Below are 6,000 nucleotides of genomic sequence, written 5' to 3'. Positions count from 1 at the left end.
AATACGAGGCTTAGGCTAGCAAGGTTGTTTGAAGCAAACACAAGTATGAACCGGTACAGCAAAACTTACATAAGAACATATTGCAAGCATTATAAGACTCTACACTGTCTTCCTTGTTGTTCAAACACTTCACCAGAAAATATCTAGACTTTAGAGAGACCAATCATGCAAACCAAATTTCAACAAGCTCTATGTAGTTCTTCATTAATAGGTGCGAGTACATGATGCAAGAGCTTAAACATGATCTATATGAGCACAACAATTGCCAAGTATCAAATTATTCAAGACATTATACCAATTACCACATGCAGCATTTTCTGTTTCCAACCATATAACAATGAACGAAGCAGTTTCAACCTTCGCCATGAACATTAAGAATAAAGCTAAGAATATATGTGTTCATACGAAACAGCGGAGCGTGTCTCTCTCCCACACAAAGAATGCTAGGATCCGATTTTATTCAAACACAAACAAAAATAAAAACATACAGACGCTCCAAGTAAAGCACATAAGATGTGACGGAATAAAAATATAGTTTCACTAGAGGTAACCTGATAAGTTGTCGATGAAGAAGGGATTCCTTGGGCATCCCCAAGCTTAGATGCTTGAGTCTTCTTAAAATATGCAGGGATGAACCACGGGGGCATCCCCAAGCTTAGACTTTTCGCTCTTCTTGATCATATTGTATCATCCTCCTCTCTTGACCCTTGAAAACTTCCTCCACACCAAACTCAAAACAAACTCATTAGAGGGTTAGTGCATAATTGAAAATTCATATATTCAGAGGTGACATAATCATTCTTAACACTTCTGGACATTGCACAAAGCTACTGAAAGTTAATGGAACAAAGAAATCCATCAAACATAGCACAACAGGCAATGCGAAATAAAAAGCAGAATCTGTCAAAACAGAACAGTCCGTAAAGACGAATTTTTCAGGGGTACTTAACTTGCTCAGATGAAAATGCTCAAATTTAATGAAAGTTGCGTACATATCTGAGGATCACGCACGTAAATTGGCATATTTTTGTGAGTTACCTACAGAAGGATCTGCTAAATTTCGTGACAGCAAGAAATCTGTTTCTGCGCAGTAATCCAAATCTAGTATCAACCTTACTATCAAAGACTTTACTTGGCACAACAATGCAATAAAATAAACATAGGGAGAGGTTGCTACAGTAGTAACAACTTCCAAGACACAACAAAACAGTAGCAAAATAAAAACATGGGTTATCTCCCAAGAAGTGCTTTCTTTATAGCCATTAAGATGGGCTCAGCAATTTTAATGATGCACTCGCAAGAAATAAGAGTTGAAGCAAAGAGGGCATCAAAAGCAAGTATGAAACAAATTTAAGCCTAACCCACTTCCTATGGGAAGGAATCTTGTACACAAATAAATTCATGAGGAGCAAAGTGACAAGCATAGGAAGATAAAACAAGAGTAACTTCAAAATTTTAAGCATATAGAGAGGTGTTTTGGTACCATGAAAATTTCTACAACCATATTTTCCTCTCTCATAATAATTTTCAGTAGCTTCATGAACAAACTCAACAATATAACTATCACATAAAGAATTCTTATCATGAGTCTCATGCATAAAATAATTACTACTCCCAACATAAGCATAGTCATTCTTATTAATTGTAGTGGGAGCAAATTCAACAAAGTAGCTATCATTATCACCATAATCATCAAATATAGGAGGCATAGTATAATCATAATTAATTTTCTCCTCAATAGTAGGTGGATGATAGTCATCATTGTAATCATCATATATAGGAGGTAAAGTATCATCAAAGTAAATTTTCTCCTCCATGCTTGGGGGACTAAAAATATCATGCTCATCAAAACCAGCTTCCCCAAGCTTAAATTCTTCCATAGCATTATCAACAATGGTATTCATACTAATAACATTGCTACTAGCATGCAAATAAGGTTCCATAGGTTTTTTAATTTTCGCATCACATAGTTTATGTCTTAACTCAGGAAATAGATTAAAAAGCTCACTGTTAATTTCCATTATGCCTAACTAGTGAACAAGAAACAAAAAGATGCAATTGCAGGATCTAAAGGAAATAGTTTCGAGCACTCACACACCGGCAACAGTGCTAGGAAATAGCTTAGTGGTCGGAGGATGTGAATACCTTTTACCTTACCTCCCCGGCAACGGCGCCAGAAAATAGCTTGATGTCTACGCACGCTTCTATTCCTGTAGACGAGTGTTGGGCCTCCAAGAGCGAGAGGTTTGTAGAACAACGGCAAGTTTCCCTTAAGTGAATCACCCAAGGTTTATCGAACTCGGGGAGGTAGAGGTCAAAGATATCCCTCTCAAGCAACCATGCAATTACGATACAAGAAGTCTCTTGTGTCCCCAACACACCTAATACACTTGTCAGATGTATAGGTGCACTAGTTCGGCGAAGAGATAGTGAAATACAAGTAATATGGATGATTATGAGTAGTAATAACAATCTGAAATAAAGATGGCAGCGAGTAAACATGCAACAGAACAGTAAGTAAACGGAGATTCGATGTTCAGAAACAAGGCCTAGGGATCATACTTTCACTAGTGGCCGGACACTCTCAACATTGATCACATAACTGAATAAACAAATACTACTTTCTCTACACTCTCTTGTTGGATGACAAACACCATTCATTGTGTAGGGCTACAAGAGCTCCCTCAAGCCGGAGTTAACAAGCTCCACAACATTTGGTGTTCATATTTAAGTAACCTTAGAGTGCATAATAGACCATTGCAATTATACCGAGTACTAACATAGCATGCACACTTGTCACCGTCGAGGCTATGAAAGGGGGAATAGATCGCATCAATACTATCATAGTAATAGTTAACTCTATAATCTACAAGAGATTACAATCATAACCTATGCCAAGTACTACATGATGCACACACTGTCAACATTACATCATGGAGGAGGAATAGAGTACTTTAATAACATCACTAGAGTAGCACATAGATGATATTCAACTAGATCACAAAGCTCATGATCACATAAAGATCACATGGGAGAGAGAGATGAACCACATAGCTACGGTACAGCCCTTAACCTCGGGGGAGAACTACTCCCTCCTCATCATGGGAGACAACAGCGGCGATGAAGATGGCGGTGGTGTCGATGGAGATGCCTTCCGGGGGCAATTCCCCGTCCCGGCGGCGTGCCGGAACAGAGACTTCTGTCCCCCGTATCGTGGCTTCGCGATGGCGGCGGCTCTGGAACTTTTTTCTCGTATCATGGCTTATCGTCATAGGGTTTTCGCGACGGAGGCTTTATATAGGTGGAAGGGCAGCCTCGGGAGAGCCAGGAGGTGGCCCCACCATAGGGGGGCACCCCCCCCTTGGCCGCGCCGCCAGGTGGGGTGGGACCCCCCAGGGCTCCCCTCTGGTCCCTCTTCGATGCTCTGGAAGCTTCCGGGAAAAATAAGATACTGGGCGTTGATTTCGTCCAATTCCGAGAATATTTCCTTTGTAGGATTTCTGAAACCAAAAACAGCAGAAAACAGGAACTGGCACTTCGGCATCTTGTCAATAGGTTAGTTCCGGAAAATGCATAAAATCATTATAAAGTGTGAGCAAATCATGTAGGTATTGTCATAAAACAAGCACGGAACATCAGAAATTATAGATACGTTGGAGACGTATCATGTGTCAACCTAAAAAGAAGGGAGGACTTGGAATACTTAACCTAAAAATACAGAATCAGGGATTATTGCTGAAGTTTCTCCATAAATTTTATAACAGAGAAGACACCCCGTGGGTTAGCGTGATTTGGAACACTTACTACACAGAGAAAATACCACATCTTTGTTCCATTATGTGGATCCTTTTGGTGGAAAGATATTTGCAGACTCATGCCTGTCTATAGAGGCATTGCTTCTAGTTCGGTAAATGATGGAGCATCAACACTTTTTTGGAAAGATTCCTGGATTTCAACCATTGTTAGTGACACGTATCCCAGAGCCTTCTCATTTGCAATTGATGAAGATATTTCAGTTCAGGGCTTCCTCTCATCAACAAGCCTAAGGAATCTATTCCATCTACCACTTTCACCTGAAGCAATGGATGAACTTAGAGAACTGCAGCACAACACTAGACATATTGCATTTAGCCAAGATCATGATACCTGGACCTATGACTGGGGCTCTACCAAATTTACAGCATCCCAATACTACAACTTCTGTTTCAGAGACATTTCTTCACATATCACTTATGGCTGGCTATGGAAAAGGAAGTGTATACCAAAAATAAAATTCTTTGGTTGGCTAGTCCTTTCAGATCGACTTAACACCAGAAATATGCTCAGGAGAAGGCACTCTTTGTCTTAACACAGGATATAATTGCTTAATGTGCACAAATCCACCAGAAGAGACAATTGAACACATGCTTTTCTCATGCCCCTTTAGCACCCTTTGTTGGGAAAAACTTGGTATGCTATGGCACAGTGCTGATGATAGAAGGACCATTATACAAAAAGGAAAAGAACAATGGAAAAAACCCATGTTTATGGAAATCTTCCTGATATCTGCGTGGAACATTTGGAAGGAAAGGAATAATCTTTACTTCAAAGGATTGAACCCCAGAGTGGAAACTTGGAAACAGAGAGTCAAAGCTGATTTGCTCCTACTAGTACATAGGACCAAAGAAAAATATCATAGTTTCATCTCTGCATTTGTAGATAGTATCTAGTGACCCCATAAGGGCTTGTAATTCCTTCTTCTTCCTTCTGTGGAAGGAACCATGTAAAAAGTTACTGAAAATTAATACAAAAAGACAGTAGGAGCCTTTCCTACTGTCAGAGTTCTAAAAAAAAAGCAATATGTTCTACAACACAAAAATTCCTAAATTGTAGGGGGATTTTGTCATTTTACCATGCTAGCATGCACCTACGTTGCTTGTTTCACCTAGACCCCACATTTAAGGAGAAGGATAAGAAATTAATAAAAGAGATCATATCAGGTTGTAATAATGATAGTTAAAGGCATTAAAACACCTTCCTTGCATTTGCCACGCACCCACGAGTCAACCAAAGGAACACATTTGCAAAAAAAGAGGGAACAAACGAATTAACGACTAGTTGTACAATCACAATCGCCCATACGGTGCAACAGTACCACATGGCACGCTAGCTTCCCCTCGTCAACTATTTTAATCATGTGAAGATGGGTCTCAAATCACAGTCACAGAGACACCAAAAATACCACCAAACATCACCTCTCGAAGGGATCTAGAGGGAGGACTCGCCAAAGGAGATTCACCACACCGATGCTCGGATCTTGGATGATTGGGCATCATCTTCATCATCACCATCAGCACCACTGCATACATAATCATCCATCTTGTTGTAATACAAAATCCTAGATTGGTTTTGTACTTACCTTCAATTTAATCCATCGTTTATATTTAAGATGATTTTATTTGGCCCCATGCATGAGTAGTTCCATTTGTTCTTGGGGAGATGGAGGACCCAAACACTTCTATATATGATTTGAAATAAATATTTATGTTGTCTAATTGATACATCTGTAAGTAGTGGTTGTCTTCAATAATGATGTATGTTGTGCACCATGCAATACTTTCCATTAGGAACACTGAAGGTGATCATCGTTGAGTGCAGTTGGAGATACGTGGGCACATGTGCGGACGTTGGGCCGATTCTTGGGGGGGGGAGGGCGAACTGGGTTGGGGGTGCGAAATAGGCTTGTTTTGATCATTATCTAGGCCACATACTGGAATATCCTTTGGTATTTTTTGCTGCGCTGGGGAGGCGACGGACCATTTCGCCCCCAAGAAGGCCCGCTAGTGCGTGGGCGTACAGTGACAAACCCACCACCTACTTCAACCGTGTCTCTACGATATGTATGAGGTACATGAGCCTATGGTGACCATATATAGCCATGGGGAGACCGTTAATTACTAGACCTCTGCGGCATGCGAGGGGAAATGTAGTGGCTATCAGGGGTATGGAATAGTGCTTTTG

The sequence above is a fragment of the Lolium rigidum genome, chromosome 1 (assembly GCF_022539505.1).
Source record: "Lolium rigidum isolate FL_2022 chromosome 1, APGP_CSIRO_Lrig_0.1, whole genome shotgun sequence".
Classification (NCBI taxonomy): domain Eukaryota; kingdom Viridiplantae; phylum Streptophyta; class Magnoliopsida; order Poales; family Poaceae; genus Lolium; species Lolium rigidum.
The sequence above is the reverse complement of the archived record's forward strand: the minus strand, read 5'-3'. Positions refer to the sequence as shown.